The following is a 19,876-nucleotide window of genomic DNA, read 5'->3' as shown; positions in this document are numbered from 1 at the left end:
CAGTGATAAGCATTTACTTGCCATTCTTAGGCATTACTAGTAAGCATTCTGGAAACAAGTTCATATGAAATACCAGTTATCCAGTTTGCCTTTATTTTTTTTAAATACTTAACTAGATTTCATACTATGTTCATAAGAGACATGAACAAGGAAGAACAGCAGCTGAATTTCCTAAACCAAGTCACATTAACAATTTACCTCAGCATATTGAAGAACGCTGAAATAAAAACACTGCAATTTCTCCAATGCGCACAAAAATCACAGTGAACTCACTAACTGAAAGTAGATTAGAAATCTAATCAAAGCAAGCTGTGTGGAATAGCTATATTCTATATAGGAATAATGAATTATATTTCAAATTAATTCTTGTGCAAGAGAAATAGGAACAAATAAATCGATGTACTAAAAGTCTGTCTATGAGTGAACTCATTTGGGAACTACAGCTGTTGCGCTTTAGAGATTTGGATTAAAATCCATCATTATCTTTCAGTTAATACTCTTTCATCGACCAATCAGCAGTCATATGGTGTTTACCAACCCTGGTCACTTAACCCACTTGAATGGCCTTTGTGCTATAATTTGTACTTCAATGCAATCAGATTACTTCTAATCTAAATGATTTGTGTCCTTTATGGGACAGATGAACACTAATCCCAAGGTTCCTAAAAGAAGCCTAAACAGTGCCAGTACTGGCATCTACTGTTTGCCATTTTAATAAAATATTCCATTCAAGTTGCAAAATACTTGATTTGATCATACTGACCCTGCCTTTTACATAGTCATTTCAAATTTCTTATACAAACAAAGAAGAAAGATTTGTCAGCAAAACTAGCAGCAAATAGCCAATTTACTAATACACAGATACTACTGTTTGATCAAATTATTTCACAGGAAAAGTTATTTATTCTTTAAAATAAGACTGAGCAAAGAGGAACATTTTAAAAGTCATTGTTCAGTAAGGAGTTACACATTGTAACAGCTCACAGTTCTCAGTTACCAATTTTAAAATCTACCTCTTCAGAATGGTTTTCCAAGGATTCAGCACTTAAAGTGTCCTCAGTCATTCCTGTTCTTCAGTTAATCTTCGCTTGGAAGAAACTGCACTACAGCACGAGTCTAGCTCCTAATTACGTTTAGCAGTAATATGCTTAGGCTCTGATCTCACAAATGCTTCTGCACAGGTGGATCAGTGAGCATGCAGTAGTGTCCCTAGAAAATGAGAGAAGTAAATGCAAATAGAGTTGCATGACTGGAGCCGAGTACATCAATATATCTGTATCTCAAAAAATGTCAGAGTTGGGAATAGAAACAATTGAATACTTCAGTAATAATAGCGAGTCTGCAAACACCTTTGTATATAAAGGTCTTATCAGTGTCACCCTTTTATATTCACCAACATGTATATTTCTTACATAGAAAAATGCCAACTCCCTACAAAACATATCACTTTGTAAAATATAACTTATTATATCCCAAGCTAAGCTAGGACAAGCTTACTCAGAATTGGATAAAACATTACCAAATGAAATGAAGATGTTGGATGATCTTAATAGCATCTGTAGCTATTAACTTACACAAATAGAAACATGCTTACTTAAAATACCTCAACACAGGTGCTCATATTTCATGTTAAGTAAAAGTCTTTCGAGTTTAGGTCATCAACTAGGAAAAAGTCCACTTTCTTAAGGTACCCTCATTCACATGCAGCACTGCTCTCAGCTGGTGTCCTCAGCCTACCTCATAGTGATGCGTGAGCTTACACACACACAGAGAATCAGGAATCACAACTGTCACAACAGAGACACAGAAACATTTAAAAAGCCTCCATCCAGATTTGACAGGAGTGAGGCATATCATCTTACAAAGCAGCACATAGGGCATGAGGGGGATTGCACTATGAAGTTTGCCATTCTGGCAGTGAGTACTTCCAGGATTATTCAGTGAATGCCATGTACACTCCTTACTCTGTAAATGGCCCTTCTGATGTTCCTTGTACTTTGAGCAAGACCCCTATTATGCATTACAAAACATCTTCCTTGAAAGGTCTAACAGAAACTACAGCTTGTTTGAAAAGTTGCAAGCATTTCAAAAATGCTGGGAAAGCTTCTGTAATTCACTTCTGGAATTACAACTTAACACATCACCAAATACAGAGAACTGATCTACCTGTCCAAGAGCAGTAATCTTCGCTTTTCACTAATTTCTAAAGTTCTACCACAACCTCATAAGGTTGCATATTTCCTTGAATACTGTATTTCTGTTTAACTGCAAATATGAAGTAAGCACAAACTGCAATTGTAAAGTGGCAAAGCTGAGTTTCTCTTCTACAGACATTTAAAAGAACAATGAGAGCACAAAAGCCAGGGATTCAAATGCAACAATGACTCACACAACCCACTTGCCCAATTAGACCCACTGCCAGTGCTTAGAGAACACTTGGAAGAAGGGATGTTGTTATTTTTTCCCCACATACCTAAAAACACCTGGTAATAGCAAAACATTACCACCTCTGAACTCCAGAATTTATGTCAGAAACCGTCTCTCCCGTCATGGGAGCAGGTAACGGTCTTCAGTTACAAACTCAGTAGTTCATGTGTAATCTAAAAAGATACCACACAGTTCTTTGCAGATTCATAGCAGTAAGTCCAAACTTCACAAGGCGGGGGGGTGGGTGTGTGAAGATGGATCTACAAACTACAAATCTCTCAGGGCAAACCACAACCCTCAGATGAGAGCCAGGAAAGACTCCAGCCTTTGTGGCTCCATAGAGACATGACCGCAGACTAAATAAGGAATGGCCACTTCCTGGAATATGTAGGAAAATGGCTGTAGATCACAACAGATTCAGAAATAAGTGTGTGTGTTTCTGTCCCACACAGGTGCCAGAAACATACCTGTAATGTTACTGCACTTTTGGCAGAAGGTGGTAATTCTTTAAGCTATGCAGCTGCACAGTAAAATAAAAAGGATCTCTCATTCCGGTCCTTGTATTTCGGATGACTCCCCATAGTAATTCCTGAAAGCTGCTGCCCCAAATAGAAATCAAATTATTTCTGGAGATCCAAACAAGGCTGAAGTCAGCTCATTTCTCTGATATTCCTGATTTTTTTTCCCTTTTCCATTCCAGAAGACATGCTTAGACCACTTAAACTATTAAGAATCCAGAATTAATTAATTTGACTTTACAGTATTGTAATTAAATGTATCAGAACCACCATATCAAAGATGCTGTAATGACAAATATCCCGAAACTAACAGAAACATAACTAGAGAAACTTCAAGTGTAAGAGTAAGACAGCAAAAAATTAACTCTTCTTCAAAAAACTTACATAAACAGTCAAAGTAGCCATTTGGAAAAAACCTCCCCAAACCCCCTTAACTAAGAAAAACAGTCGGGTAAGGATTTTACAGCCTGTTATTGAAATTAAATCATACTGGAACACTATTTCTCTAGTATCAAGAGAAGGTTAGATTCCAAATATGTCAAACAGTTGCATTAAACTAAGTTTGAGCAAGAAAGATTACATCTGCATTTCTTTTCTTACCTGCTATTTTTATGCTTTATGAAAGAGCCACATTCCCTCCTCACTCCAATGAATTGTGTATGTGACAAGGAAGCAAACAACCACAAGTCACAGCAACATGGACTTTTACATCCTTGCCATAATAAATGAGAAGATGCTTACGGCTGCTTCTCCTCCAGCACACCATTTACCAAGCTACAGGAAACCATTACACAACTAGAGGTGTGAGCCCACTCTGGCTTTCTGCTTCATTAAGTCATATATCACTTTTACGTAGGAGTCATGGAGCTATAAATCATGTGAGACAGAATGAGAGCTAATTAAAGAGTCAGGTAAGCATAAAATTTTGCATTGTTGCATATCAGACAACTCTAAAGTTGGCCATATTTTGTATAATATATTGTAAAATATTAAAAGACATTTCAAGTAGATAGGTATTTTCTCTTAAGAGTTGAGCATTACTATCTGAAAAATATCAATATTTAATTTCCTGGCAGGGAAGCACCATGAAACCCTGACTCACCCTTTCTTTCTTTTTAATAAGAGACCATTCTGCCTTGCACACATGTGCTGCAGTGTAGTCTCATATACAGTCTTTGAACTTAGTCAATTGTTTTCTAATTAGAACAAACTCCTATGCTTCTGAAGACAGACATTCACGACCCAAGAAGTCTCTATATGCCCTACAAATGTACCTAAATTTAGCAGTTAAACTTAAGTGCTAAACTTCAGGCTATTTACAAAATTTCTTTGTCAATAAGATAATCCTCATTTGAGAAAAAACAATCTTTTTACTTATACTAGATTTCTCAGTCAATGCAATTATGTCTTAAAAAAGATCTTCATTGAAGGGTTAGAGGTAAATTTGATGCAGACATGTTAACTGAAATTTATATATATATATATATCTCACAACTCAAGAAGGCTTTTAAGTATGCATAATATTACTGTGATACTGAGAGTATACGTAAGTAGGTGAGAAACTTTTTATACCAAGGCCCTATAAAAATAGAACACAAGGATGATCCTCTAAGTCCAAGAACTTTTTCTCTAAAGGATTTTTAGTTATGGATACATCTAAAATTTTTATTCCTTCTTCAACTTCTTCTAAGTGATCTAATAATTGGAGCTACTGAAGCAATTCATCAAACACAAGAAAATGAATCTCAAAGTAATTATTACCTATATTTATTTTTTCAAAATATATATAGGCATCAGTCTCAACGTGTAACTGCAAGAAATAGTCAAGTGCTTAAATGATAGTCTTATACTCCATTTTCCTAACTGCGGTTTCCCACTAAATATCTTAAAACAAGGAAGAACAAATATTTTTCCACTCTAAATGAATACATAACTTTGACAATTAAGATTTTTAAAGGGCATTCTTTTTTTCTACTGAAGAAAAAAAAGAAGGGTATGTGAAATTTTTAAAAATACACTTTTATTTCAGGCTTCACTGACCAGAAAAGGGGCTCAAAATAATTTTTATTAAAAATGGGGTAGCATCCATATTTTACTGAGGTATTTCAAGAAACCCAGTGAGTTGCTGGCCACTCTTGCAATTTGAGCTAGGCTGTAATCAGGAAGGGGGACATGGATCAAATACACAACTAGGTCAGATACTAAGCTCACCAAGCCAACACAGGGGTCAAGAAATTAGAATAGCCAAGAAATACAGCTGCTGAAGGAAAGGCCAAAGACCAAGACATTAAATCTGTCTGAGGGGACAACAAAGAGGAAGGTGTAGAGGATGTTTAGAAGCAGCAAGGACCAGGCAGGGCTGTCTGCAGTCAGCCTACAAAAGCCACAGCTCACTACTCCCCTGCAACTTGAAAAATTCAAAGCAGTCTTGAGGAAGTTTGAAATCTTCATGCTATCCTACTAATTCCAAGAAGCATTTGGCAGTACTCTGATAAGTGAATTAAGTTCTGCCTATGGCTTTATGGAAAAACATGAAATACAAATCCTAGTAACAAGCATTTTAGAGAGATTCTGACAGTTCTTAAAAAAAACAGCAATGCTCACTTTTGGAAACTAGTCCATTCGGAAATGCAAGCTGAAATGATCCCTTTAAACAACATAAAATACTTCTGTAGCCCAAATCCAGCTACTTCAACCTTATAAGAAATTTTAAAATAAACCAGCTTTTTGCAACAAATTGACATAAAAGGAATTTGAGAGTTCTCATAAGATGGAAGAAGTCACACAACAATAAATGACAGGAACAGATTCAAGAATATATGTATTTAGTAAAAAAATACACAATCAGAAACAATCAAAACTTTGATGCAGTGTCACACTGTGATTCACAAAATGGGATCTCCAGCTCTTTAAAAACAAGAGCTGCTCCATCATGTTAATATTACAAGAACATTTTTACGGTAGTAGCATACAACGGCAAATCTGCCAAGCCCCCCATGCTCAGTATGAAACGTGATGTTGACTCCTAACTCTCCATGACAGTTCCCACAGTCATCACAACCACATGGTAAAACAACCTCCGATCAGCTGCATACAGCATGAGGAAGGAAGTGGCCATGGTGCTGCGTGTGGAGATTACAAACCCCACATGTTCCTGTCAGCCATGGACTCCTTCAGTCCTTCCATGTCATGGCATCTGGGGTTTAACGCCAGCACGTACTTCCTTTCTTTCTTCTAAAATTCACCAAATCAGGTTAGTATAAATCTTTTCCTTTCAACAAGAAGGAAGTTTTCCTATCCTTGCTCAAGATCTAGATGTCCGCTGTACAAATGGAGAAAAAAAAATTCACATCCTGTCTTACAAAACTCTGATACAGAAACTTGATTAACATTCTAATTTACAGTTAAGAAAAAAGGTGAAAAGCTTCTGAGAACTACAAATAACACTTAAGAGAGGTCCTTTAAGGGCATGATTTTTCCAGATCTTTTACACTGCAACAACAAGCCACCACCAAGCTCTATGCAGAAATATTGGCTAATGCAAAATCACTCAGAGTTAAAAACAAGCGTTACACCATTCCTGGTTTGTCTACCCCTCATTACCCTATCCTATTTGAGTTACATGATACATTGTAATTATGAGGGGACAATGGAGACTCAACAAATTTACAGAGTTAATATATGGCATTGCAACATAGCTGACAATATAGCCAAACTAGGAAACTGACAACATAATCAGATTTTGACATTAGTTCTGTCAACATTTGTTATTACTGATCAGCAATGCACATTTATCTGATACTTGCTGAAGTTTGTAAAGTTCCATTGTCTGGTTTCTCAAGCTATTTTTGTAACATTCATGAGTTGGTGAGACTAACCCATATGCTGAAGAGAGACAAAGAATTTCCTTGAAATGTTTTCTCAAACCTGTTTGAAAGAGAAAGAAAATGCAGTGTAGGTGGGTCTTGTCTAGTCTTTCAGGAATTTTACTTGTTCCAGAGCATCTGTAACCTGCCTGCAGTAAAGAAGGGGTCCCTGAGTATAGTGGATTTAGTCTTATTCAAATCTTGATCAGTAAAAATCATAGAAATGCAGCATCATTAAGGTTGGAAAAGACCTTCAAGATCATCAAGTCCAACCTTTGACCACACGCCACCTTGTCAACGAAACCATAGCACTAAGTGCCATGTCCAGTTGTTTCTTGAACACCTCCAGGGATGCTTACTCCATCACTTCCCCAGGTAGCCCATTCCAGTGCTTAACCAACCTTTCAGTGAAGAAATTCTCCCTGATGTCTAATCTGAACCTCCTCTGGCATAGCTTAAGGTCAATTCCTCTTGTCCTGGCAGTAGCTGTCTGGGAGAAAAGGACCAGCCCCACCTCCCTTCACATAGTTGTAGAGAGCAATAAGGTCACCCCTGAGCCTCCTTTGCTCCAGGCTAAACAACCCCAGCTTCCTCCAGTGCTCCTCATAGGACTTACTCTCTAAAGCTTCAGGACTGTCAGATACTTCTAAAAAAGAGTAATTTCCACCTTCAAAATTTATGTTATATATTTACAAACAATATATATTCATTTTCAGCAGTTTAAGTCTATATAGAATAAGGCAATAGCACCAAATATCCCTATCCATATGTTACAGTACTTAATAATTTTCATATTACTAATGGGACCTAGGAGTGTCATAACCCCATTGTGGCTGTCAAACTTGACAATAAGATTCTGCTGCTTCTGATGTCACCTGTCTAAAAGAATGTGCTGAAGTTCTTCAAAGTGGGATCTGACAATACCTGAGCAAATACCAGTGAAACACAAAGCACATCAAGCCTCTAACACTATGCCACACAGTAGCATGAAATCTATTTCTTTAGTCACTACATAAGCTCAAGAAGGCAGGCTCTAGTTTTAACCATTTGAAAAGCACTCACTGATGAAAAATTCAAGATTTACCATGATTCCTTAGGGCAGAACAGCTTGCTTTTTTACAAAACCCAAGTAATAGGCTCTCTAAATTACAAGATCGTATTTTCCCTCTCCTCACAGAGGAGAGTAGTAAAGACAAAAAATGTAAGTCATAAGAACAGCTATCTCCCGAAAAAAAAAAAACCCTGTGTCCTATGCTGTAGAAGTTAGAAGAAAAGCAGGAGACTGCAAGAGAAAAAGACTCTCTCTCAAGGTTAGGGCATTTAAATGCTGCAGTGCAGAATCTATCCACAACCTGGGCTCTACCACAGAGCTGCGAGTAATGCTGGGCAAGTTGCTTAAATCAATCCTTCCACAATCACTAATTGCATACACCTTCCCTGGAAGCCTAACTCGATAACTGCAAACTCTAGTTGATAGAAGCACTGAATGCTCATGCTGCCATTCAAGACAACAGAAGCTCAGCTGTGAGAACACGCTGCATCGTTCAAAGTGTTGACATACCAGTCCCCACTACTCAAACTGAGCATCTGACATTGCTGAAGACCCATCTCTGCACTGAAGTTTCCCCCTACATGAGGAGAATGCCATTTATTCATGTCATGAAAGTGTTGCAAAGGTTATTTTTTTTTTACTGTTGTTGAAGCATACATTACCTATCCTGTGCACAAAGCCTGATGAGAGTCTTACAAGAAAAAGCAAAAACAAAACAAAAATTACTCTTAATTATACACACCAATGAGTTCAGCTATGGTTGTAAAGGCAACACTTTCTGGCATTTCATAATTTTCAAATTCCTAACTTTGCAACTTTTAATGCTGTCTGAGGTCTATAATATGGGTATTCTTGTTTCTCTGATTAACAAGGAACCCAGATAAGCATCAAACATGGTACTGACTATGCACAGGTCCCACAATCTACCAAATATGCATGTCTGGCATAGAGTGCACCTGCATTGCAGATAACAGACCGCAAAAGTAGACAAAGGCAGAATCTTTTTCCCTAAGCTTTGATGCAGACTTACAAGGGGTTTTCTTAATTGTAACATGTATTAAATAATCTCATTTTAAAAGAAAATTGCAGTGCACCTAGGCACTTATGTGCATTCACAACTTAAAGGCAAAGACTTACCATCCTAATATTATCAGGTGGCCAAAGGAAGAAAGAGTATGTAATTTTATTTTTTTTTTGTCATATGCAGTCATGCAAAGAAAGAGACTAGCTACTCCTCTGCTAGCTTTTATTAGCATTTTTATTATAAAATCCTATTAGGATGTTCCTATATCTTCTTTGAAAATCTTGCTGCACAGGGCAGAGTAAAAGCTTTTAGAGTGTTTACTTAATATCTTACCCAAACTCATCTTCTCTGGAATACACCTTGATAATGAGTCTCTGCTCATTTTATTTTTCTGGCTTAGGAAAACAAGGTTCTTTTTAAAGCTCAAAATTATGAGAGATACAAATAAACACTGTAAGGTATAAACTAAATGACATGCAAATCACATGAAACTTTTTCCCCCCTCCCACTTTAATGCATACTATACTAACAGTGCCTGTCACATCACTGATCCTTAAACTAATTAATCTTTGAAATTATATCAAATTATAATAGGACTAAGGTGACCTGACAGTCTACTCTATTTAGATGGGATGTACTGAGAAGTGGCAAATTAAAACAAAACAGGCTGTGTTATTAAACAGAACCTCCTACCATATGTTTAACTTTCTGGTACCTGCACAAGTATTTATATAGAGAACAACAGGGCCTACAGCCATAACCATTTATGCTATACACTCATTAGATCTTACAAGTTCAGTAATGCTGAGAAGTGTTAAAGATTCAGCAGGGGACATCCTCTGCTGGGAATCAGCACTACACCAACCACCATGAAATAACTAGATTAGGAACCACTCAGTATGAGACCACACTGGTTGTAGAATGGCAGCATATTGGCTGTTGTGATGCACCAAAAGCCTCATGAAACTTAGAAATACCATGGCACAGTAAAAAAAAAACAAACAAAACACACACACACAAAAACAACAACAAAAACCAACAGCAACAAAAAAACCAAAACAACCCCCCCCCAAAAAACCAACAACTCCCCCCAAAAAAACTCCCAAAAAACCCCAAAACAAAAAACAAAACAAAAAAAAAGAAAAAGTTCTTTTTGAAGTCACAATATAATTCAAGTTTCACCTCAAGTTAATTTTACTTTGCTCTCCTGACATCAACACTACCATTTCAGTTACTGTTCTTCAGTGCCTGTAGTAAGTAGTTACATAGTCTTCCTCTATACACAAGACCTACCTCACTCTTAAGGATCACCTTCCCTGCCACACAGGGGCAAGTAATGGATACTATAACAGAGCACACTGCCTTTAAGTTTTGTGGTTTGTTTTCAAGCCGAGACTTTGTGAGACCTCTCAGAGTGAATCAGTGTGCTCTAGGAGACAAGATTACCCTACCTCACATGCAGAATGACTGACTTAGCTGCAGGTGTGCACCAAGTTCTCCATACTTTCAGCACTGGCATGACTGCACTGAACAGTTTGCCAGTAGAAAGCCAAGAGTAATGAAACGCTGTCCAGTTTATTTCAAAATCATAGCACTTTACCAATACCACAACCCATCATCCTGTCACACAGCAAAATCACCCGGGAAAAGCCTAGAAAACTATGAACCAAGATAGTTATGCAGAGCCTGCACTCTGCTGCAGAAGAAAATGCTTTTCACCTGTTTGTAAACTGAAACCTATTTAATGCTATCTCTGTGCTCAAGGCAAACCTACAACATTTTAAAACCTGTGAAACTTAAACAGAAGGCTATGTAATCAAAACGACTTTAGGTATATAAAGTGAGGAAAGAAGGACTTCAGCTGTCTAAAGCTTCTGCTTGTACTCATGTTTAGCTACTGCCCTCCTAAATTCCTTATTATAAATGTTTGATAACAAAAAAAAAAAGTTGCTGTCAAGAAACAAAGTTTTATTGAATAATTTCACTGAGGAATGAAGCATTAACAGTGTTTTCCTAACAGCCTAACTTGCTCATATTCAAATAATCCTCAATAGTGTAAACCACACAGTTCTAACATGCCTAGATGTGTATTTGCACCATCTGTCATTAAAAGATCTGTCTGGCAGTTCAGCAGGAGCAAATTGTTCAGATACCAATATTGATAAGCAAAGGACTGGGACTGCACTGATATAGTTAGATTGGTTTACAAGGCTTCTATTTTTACAAGCCTTGGAAGATCAGGTTGTCTAATGAATTTTTAACATGTCAATTAATATGTTTATAGAAAGCAATGTCAACTTTAGCAAATATATAAGAAAAATCACAGTTGCACGCAAAATGTACAGCATGTTAAGACTAAGCTTCACATTTTAGAAATTCAAAAGAATTATTGCAAATGATCTGAGAAAAACAATCACTTAGAAAGGACATAACAAAAATGTGAAAGTTCATGGGCATGATCCATCACTCTTCAAAATATTAGCTTGTGATGTATTACAGGACATCAAAAAAAAAGGCTTTATTCATGGCAGAGTAAGACCCTCACCTCCTATCACTAAAAGACACATTATACCAAACCAAATTACCAAATATTTTGTTATTTTTACCAACACAATATTGATACCATAAATTAAGCAATGCTTACTTAATAATATGTGATTCTAATGAATGTTACTGTATTAGAGTACTAGCTACTGTCTGTTTTGCAGCATTTTCTCCAGCAATACAGAATGATGTCAAATGACTGCATGGTGCAGATACGATTTTTGTCATAATTACCCTGCTCACTCTGTGCATTACATAAAATCAGAAAACATACTGATTTTGTGGAAAAAAAAAAATTAAAAAATCCTTAGGGCACAAATTTTCAAAATGTCTTAAATGTTTTGTTTTAAAAACACTGGCCTTTGTTAAATAATGAAAACCATAAACTTCCTATTGTAAGATTATGCACGCTTTGTGAAACTGCAGTATAAAGAGAAATTTTACCTTTGAAAAGAACCTGTACATTTTGCACTTGTGGGCACAATGACAATAGAAAATAGCCCTTCAACCAACATTTGAGCTGCATCTGTAGTTAGGCAAGCGAGCATGTGGTGAAAATCTAGCAACCTATGCAGCTAGAGGGTTATTACAGTCACACAGGAGAGTGAAGTTCCTGTAATTCCTTCAACTCTCTGTGCATTCATCAGCCTGAGGATAAAAGATGTCAAGTGCATTCTACGGATTTGGGTAAATTTCCCCTTTGTTAGCTGGAATATTATGGCATTTAACATCTGCCTCTACATTCCCTGCATCAGAGGTGAATCAGGGTCACATAAGATACAATATTCACACTTGTATCTTAATGGGTGACATATATTAAGTACCACAATTTTCAAATGTAAGGCAAAAGTTACAGAAACAAAATATTTACCTGATATAAGTTGTCATTCAAGGAATTCCAAAGGGTTTAAAGCATAACACAAAGTGATAGCAGAATTTCAGAAAGCAAGCTATTTAGACTGCAAAGTCATCTTTTCGTCCCATTAACTGCAGATGACCTAAGCTTTGCAATGTATTTCAGTACACTAGAGAGAACCTTGCACTCCACTTCCATACTCAGTTACATCCCAACACAGCCTGATGAATGCTTCAAGATTGGAGACTACCACAGCTGTACCATATGCTTATTTTGAAAGCAATGTGGATGCCCCATTTCATAAATTCTCAAACTCTTAAGAGCAAATATTCTCAAACCACAATCCCTTGTGGTAACCTGAAGAGAAAAAACTGCAACAACTGTAAAGCATCTGTTATGTTTTATGCAGTAATCCTCATTGCTGTTCAAAATCTTAGGACTTCCAGAGCTAATTAACTAACAAGCCTACACTCCCCCAAAAGATTATCTTCCACAAGGCTTTTTCCTGCTTTTATACAGCCTTATCCCTGAGCAACTGTAGTCAAGTAGGAAGATACCGTCTCAATTAAAACTTAGCTGAGAAATCCAAACAATTAAAAAAAAAACAAACATGCAGACAGTGAAAAATAGTTGGTTAAGAGAAATTGGTGCTGATGTATGTTGATCTATTGTGAGAATGTGTGCAGTGCAGAGGGAGGACAGAGGGATGGACAGCTCCCGCTAGTGCAGGAAGAGGCAAAAACAACACAGGATCTTGACACCTGCTAGTTTTTGTTAAAACTGCTAAATTTAACCAAGCATCCATTACATAATTAATTGGGGGAAAAAATATACAAGAACTTGGTAACTTAGTGAAAATATCACGTTAGAGGATTGTTTCCTTTCTAATTTCTTACTTCCTTATGGATTACTAAACCAAACAATTGAAAGAAACATTAGTAATGTGATCAATGTCACAACACCCAGCTTATTTCTGCTTTCAGGGTTCCCACGAGACTGTCAATTCCCATTCACTGCAAAAGGTGTGAGGTACAGAAAACCCATCTGGCAAGAGAGAACACCAGAAAAAAGTTTGCAACTGTGGAGGAACGCCTTAGAAACAAAGCAGAAGAAAAACCTCATCCCTCTAAGCCGTCTACTGATCTGGTCAGTTGAAAGGAGTAGCCAAATTACTTCTTTGCAAAAGGAGAAGCGGCATAACCCATTCAAACCAATCTAGTGTCAGCTCTGGACTACGCAAAGAGACGCCTTTTTCCCCTTTTCAGAACTGCAATAACAGGGCAGGGGGTGGCTGCATCCACGGCCGAGCACAATGCTGCCGTGAGAGGCAGAAGCTTCAAAAAGCATGTTCTCCCTCCATCCACCAGCCTGAGCATCTCACCGGTATCCTGCCATTGCCTCTTGTTCTGGACCTGCAGCAGCAGTGCTTTGTCTACATCTACTTGCAATCACACAGATGTCTCCCCAGTGACTTCAGGTTTTTACACTACTGTTTCACATTACACTTAATTCAGATAAAAAACCATACAGGTTCTTGACAGCAACAGAGGACTTGTTTGGCACCTCATTTTTATACTTTGTCAAAGACATCACTAAAACAGCAGGAGAGAGTATGGGAAATAAAATTATCATCTCCCTCCTCCTATAAGTAGTAGTTAGCTGCAGTTAAATGTTTGTTTTGAAGATTTATTTAAACTTCTGAGCGCTCACAGTGCCACGTTTCTCTAACTTTTCCATTTACAGACTTTTCGACTCAAACATAACAATAAAGACCTAGTGCCAAGCCCACAAGATTTAAAACCCATGAAGAGAGTTCCAAAGTTTATTCAGGAGTCAAAAATAAGAAAAAATAAACACCAGCCTTCACACAGGCATGAATAGTCTAACGATTCCTCTGAAACAAGGAAATTTCGTGCCTACAGCCACAGAAAACACAATCTTGGACCTACCCCTCCTTCACGTTTTGAAACAATGTCACCAGGACACAAACTTTAACATTTTAAGCATGTCATCACCGTCAACAGGCTTGTGATGCCAAGCACTTACACTCACCATGGGTAATTAGCTCATCAAGGATAACTCCTCCATGTAGGTTAATTCCTCCTTTGCTGAAGAAATTTAACTTTGCCGAAGTCCTACGGATTTGTAACACAACAAAGCCGAGCTATGCTCATGCAACTATTTTTCTTAGAAGTCCCTCGGTATGCCAGGAAAGCAGCGCTCCGTCCAGCCTCGGAGCCCGGGAGAAGCAGCCCCGCACCTTTCCCACGTAACACAAATCGTTACGCAAATCCCCGCGCTGTCGAAGCCCCTGACCTATTTAGAGACGCGCTTTATCCCTTCTGGAAACAGACGAGGCTGCGGAGACGCCGACAAACCCCACCCACCCATCCCGCCCACCCATCCCGCCCGGGCGGGCGGGCACGGCGGGGACCCGCTACCTGCGGCTCCGACACGGCAAAGTTCGCCCGGCGGCGGGCGCGGAGCGGGCGAGCTGGACCGGGGGCTCCGGCTCTGGCCGCCCGGGCATTCCCGGTGCCGTGACATTGAGCAAGGTCCCCGCCGGCACCTGCCGAGCCGCGGGGCGCCGCCCGCCCTTACCTCGGCTGCCTCCCGGACGGGAGGAAAGAGGGACGCAGCGCGGCACCGGCTGGCGAGCGCCGCAGCCCCGCTCCGGCTGGACCGAGGCGGCCCCGTCTTAGCTCCGCCACCGCCGTCCCGGCCCCTCTCTCTGTCTGTCTGTCTGTTTGTCTGTCCGTCCGTCCGTCCGTCCCTGCCCGCGCCCCCGCCCCGCCCGGCACAGGTGGGGCGCGCGCGGGCCGGGGTCGCCCGCGCGGGCGGAGCCTGCGCGCTCGCGCGCGGGGCGGGGCGGGGCCGGCGGGCCCGTGCGGGTGTCCCCGGCTGAGGGGACGCGCCCCGGGAGTGGGGGCGAGAGCGGCTGCGGGAAGGAGCCTCTGCCAGCCGAGCGTGTTTGTTCTCCCTGGGCAAACCCGAGCGCGCTTACCTCAGTGTTTCCCGATCCCTCTGGGACTTCCCGTGCCAGACTTCTGCGTCCCAGAGGCAACAGCTGTCAAAAAACAACCAGCTGGAAAACCACCGCGTCTCCCGCTTTCCTTGCCCTCCTTTGGTTTCTGGTCGTCAGGGGTTTCTCTGTGTTTCCTAAATTTAAACAAACCGCTAGCGGGACTCCCGGCCCTTTGGCTTTGCCAGCCCACCTGTGAGGGCTTCAAAACAATAACCACTACTCGTCAGTTCTGCTTTGTCAACTGTAATAAACTGTATCCCAAACATAATCATTATACTAGAAGACAGCAGGTTTTAAGAGAAAAATGGTTTTTTTCAATAAGTCTTTGAATGTACTTAAGAGAAAAATAGTAATATAAATGGCAGAAACATTAAAATCAATGCAAACTTAAGTATAAATATAGCATTATTATATTAATTATACCATCAGTCAAATATTTCTCCTGTAGAATGTGATGCAAACAGGGGAAATCCTACAGTACTTAATTTGTTATTCCCCTGCAGAAAGGAAAACAAGAACATTTAACACCGGAGAAAAACTTCTTGCATTACTTTAATTTCAACTTTTGGAGAAGAGCAGTGCTACTTAATACTGTTAAGAATTGCATCATACCTTGTTTACAGTTTTATGTTCAGTAAGTTCTTTTAGAATTTGGGACAGGAAATTTTGAGAGTTTGAATTAATCATCCCATAAAAACATGAATATAGCCCGTCTTCTGATGCTTTACCTACCACAAACTTCATGCTCAGAAGAAATATGAACTCTACGGTATCACTAGGTTTTGTTGAAAGATTTGCTGGTCTTCTACAGAGAGAAAAAGAAGCTGAAAACAGGACACGTTTCTTTTTCCCCCCAAATCCTGAATTTTTCTGAACTTGTAGCAGCAGAATAGATGGCATGGTAGGAAAAATCCACTACTGAAACTGGGAACATTAGACCAATGGTAGAGGATTTTGAATGTACACAACTCCTTCAGTAAGTCACCAAAAAACAAAGGAAAAAATTACCCAGGCTGACAGGATTTGGGATCAATCAGACATTGAACTGATTATCTTGAAAAGGAACATCTATGTGTGATTGCTCATTAGCAATATCCAATAGTTTCATATTTGATTATCTTTTGTCTATCTTTTAGCACTTTTCAAGACAAACTTGCAGTAAACTAGAACAATGGTATCCAAAATACATTCAGAAATCTCAAAATATCTCTGAGGACTGGAAAAAATAATCAGCTATTTTTCTCTCCATATCCAGCTGTTAAAGTCCTATTGTTAAGAACTAAGAATGTTATATTCAGGCAATATTATTTTCCTATGTAAGCAGCTGTTGTAGTTGCCATAGAGATGTTACTCAATCTCAGATTGAAAGGTGGTCTACAAATGACCATGCACCATATTTGCCATTAAGATGAAAATGTTTAAGAACCCCTGTGAATACTATAACATTCTTCAGAACAAATACACATTCTGTTCTGAGTAGGCTCATTAATTACTTTTTACCCCCCAAAAAATTCAGTGAATGCTACCCATCAGCTTCCAACAGAGAGACGTAATGGCAGCTAGATAATCGTATATGGTTTTGAACACTTGATGTCAAAGTATGTCTTGGACCTGCCTTTGAAAAACCTGTTCTCATCAGAAACAAGAGCATTTAATCCATAATTGTAAACACTTTTATGATGCATTGCAGTTAAGTCTTCCACTGTGCAACTCCAGCTCCCTATCAAATCCTGTGGTTTAGAAAATGGTATGGGGGTGAAAGGTGGAAAATTTTAAATGCCTTGTGATCTGTATTATCAAAGTGTCATATTTCATCTCTACCAAGTGCTGAAAGCACACTAGCAGTTATGAAATTATAGAATTGTTGTAGAATATCAAAACAACTGTAAAAGTGATGTGACCAACAGAAAGACCTTATAAGGAAGTAACAGGTCTGTAAATTCAGAGGAACCTCATGGAAAGCAGAGGCTGCTAGTTGCTGCATTTCCACTGAAAATCTGCATAAACCAACACATAAAAGCAGACAGAGGTGGGATCCTACCCTGAGTAAAGTAAGAATATGTAGAGTAGGAAGAAGACATGCTGAGTGTGAATTAGAATCCCATTTTATCATTTCAGTTTTTTCAGAACTTTAAATTTGGCTCTACCTAAATAAACTTAGATGGCTTTAGTTTTCTAAAACATCTGTCACTGAACATAGGTTCAGTGTGACATGAGTTTGTCATTGAAAGAAATAGATCCATGCAGAACAATGCATGCAAACAAACCTCTTAGTGATGCCTGCAACCCAAAATCAGTTTGGGATGTCCCAAGAGCCGAGAAGTTTTTTCTACCAAAGGGAACCATAATATTACAGCTGGGTGACATTTTGTATCACATTATGAGGAGAGGTCACCACTGGGAGGCCTCAAAAAACCCTCACAGACATAATTCATCCTGCAAGAGACATAGGGCAAGAAATCTAACTCTTTCTCTGTCCCTAGAAAACAAGGAAACTGCTGAGTTCTCCACAATAAGCTATTTTTCTAATACATATGGAAGACCTGCCACTTATTTTGAGAAAGTTTTCCTTTATTTGACTGTTGTACTTTTTTGAGAATTAAGGCTCAATAATGTTTTATTATCATCCATTTCAAAAATAAGCTGCCTCTAAGTACCACAGGACATTTGAGGTATGACTATAGGCTTTTTGTTTGTTTGTTTGTAGCCTATACAAAATATGAAATTAGTGTCCTAATGCTCCAAATGTTGATTTGCCTTTTTGGTGATCCCATATGACCAATAATGCAAGGAATAACAACAAGACTAAATAGTTTCAAGGCATGTTACGCAGGTGTCCCTCTGTGGAAATAAACCTAGGTGTTTCCAGTACTCCTTTCACCTGGCCTCTCCAGTAGTACCTATTAAATCTTAGCCTTGTTGAGAAGTGTTTTGGTAAAAGACATTTCAGAAATTGGGAGACCAGATGTAGACACAGAAACTGCAGGTAGAGTAACTTCAATATTTCCCCTCCATTGAGTACCAATATTTCCTATAATAGGAGATGATTCTAAGTGATTACCTCATCATGTCTTCTTTCCCAGGGTAGTTGGCCCAGATTCTCTAAACTCATATTTACTTGATTTTAACCAAACAGGGGGAGCCTTCTGTGTTTGCTTTGCACTCTACGCATTCTAAGACAGTAACAGCCTTGTCACCATGAGATGAGAAAAAACTTGAAAGGTGGTTTGGTTTGGTTTTTTTCCCTGAAAATATCCACTCATTTCCATATCTTCAAAATTAAGGCCTGATAAACAATTTTAATAAAACACAGCTTAAAATTAACCAATTACTTACATGCATGGAAAAATGGGGAAAAGAAAGTCCCTCTGATGACCGAAGTATGATCTTCCATGCCTGAATCCATGTCCCTATCCCTAATCAAATTGAGATTTTGATATTTTCTCACAACATTGCTTCCAAAGATTTTGTAAGAGTTTTTCCCACTGGTATGCAGTTCCTTGTTTGTCACCTGTTCAATGTTGGGGGGTTTTTTTACAATAAAGGAGTTCTTTAGAGTCGTTTCTGGATCAAGTAATTTTTTCTAAGACTTTTGTAACTTCATTGATTTTCTTACTCAGTTTAAAATTCACAGCTGTATGCACATCTTGAATTGAGGTTCCTCTAAGGGAATCTGACATTTTATAACCAGATATTTTATATGCCTGTACATTTTCTAGCTTCCTTGTTACTGCCTCTGGGGAAACAATCCCAGATTAAGCAGATCTCCATCTGCTTCCCATGTAGAAACAGACAAAGGAGCTACTTAGCCACCCTGCTATTTGCTAACCAATCTATCTTTATTTTTTAAGTAGCGCAATGATTGATTTTTTTGTTCTTTTTTTTTTACCTTGCATCTATATTTGATGGAGTTCTTGTTACTTGAGATGCTTTTTGCAATTTCCTATTAACTCTTTACTGCTCTCTATTTTTTCCATAAATTTCCAGTTTCCTAGAGTTTTTACAGTGTGTCTAAGTGTCCCACTTGTCTTATTAATGGCTCAAAGTTACCCCTTTTTTAAAGTCGTGTCTGCTAGCTATAGCTAGAATGCTTGGTATCAGATGGGGAGGGTGCCTGCACATTATCTGCCTTATTTCAAATTATTTGATAAGTTCTTTTTATGAATATACTTTATGAGCTATCTGCCAACCATTCAATCTTACATAACTATGCTATTTGTACTGTGTGACGGGTCTATGATAGCATTTCCATTTCCTGATTGCATGTTGAGGAAAATTACATGGATTTAAACTTTAGGCTTTTTGGCACAAGGAAGTCTCTTTATTATCTGTCTACATCATGCTCAAAAAAACACATCTCTAAGTCATGATTAGAGTTGTATGTGCACCTTCAATATAAATAACAAATAGATTAATCAGATACACATATGAATACTTCTTCCCAAATTTGCTGTTATTTATATACTCACAGTTATTTTCAAAAATATTTGTGAACATGTTTGTTTTATACTAAATAAAAAAAAAGTTAAAAGTTGCAGTCAGCAATAAATATTTTGGGTTTATGA

The 19,876-nt window shown here is 38.5% G+C and overlaps 1 protein-coding gene across 1 annotated transcript in view; it reads right to left on the bottom strand.

The window, feature by feature from the left end:
- ZNF385B (zinc finger protein 385B) overlaps positions 1 to 14,643 on the bottom strand; it is a 167,146-nt gene extending 152,503 nt beyond the window's left edge. The window contains exon 1 of the mRNA XM_017838836.1: positions 14,339 to 14,643. The gene's annotated coding sequence lies outside the window, so the exon portion shown is untranslated. The remainder of the gene's footprint in view (positions 1 to 14,338) is intronic.
- Between the last annotated feature and the right edge of the window lie 5,233 nt (positions 14,644 to 19,876).

The sequence above is a fragment of the Lepidothrix coronata genome, unplaced genomic scaffold (genome assembly GCF_001604755.1).
Source record: "Lepidothrix coronata isolate B3197 unplaced genomic scaffold, Lepidothrix_coronata-1.0 Scaffold7, whole genome shotgun sequence".
In the NCBI taxonomy this organism is placed as follows: Eukaryota; Metazoa; Chordata; class Aves; order Passeriformes; family Pipridae; genus Lepidothrix; species Lepidothrix coronata.
Note: the sequence above shows the minus strand (reverse complement) of the source record. Positions and strands in the feature narration are given on the sequence as shown.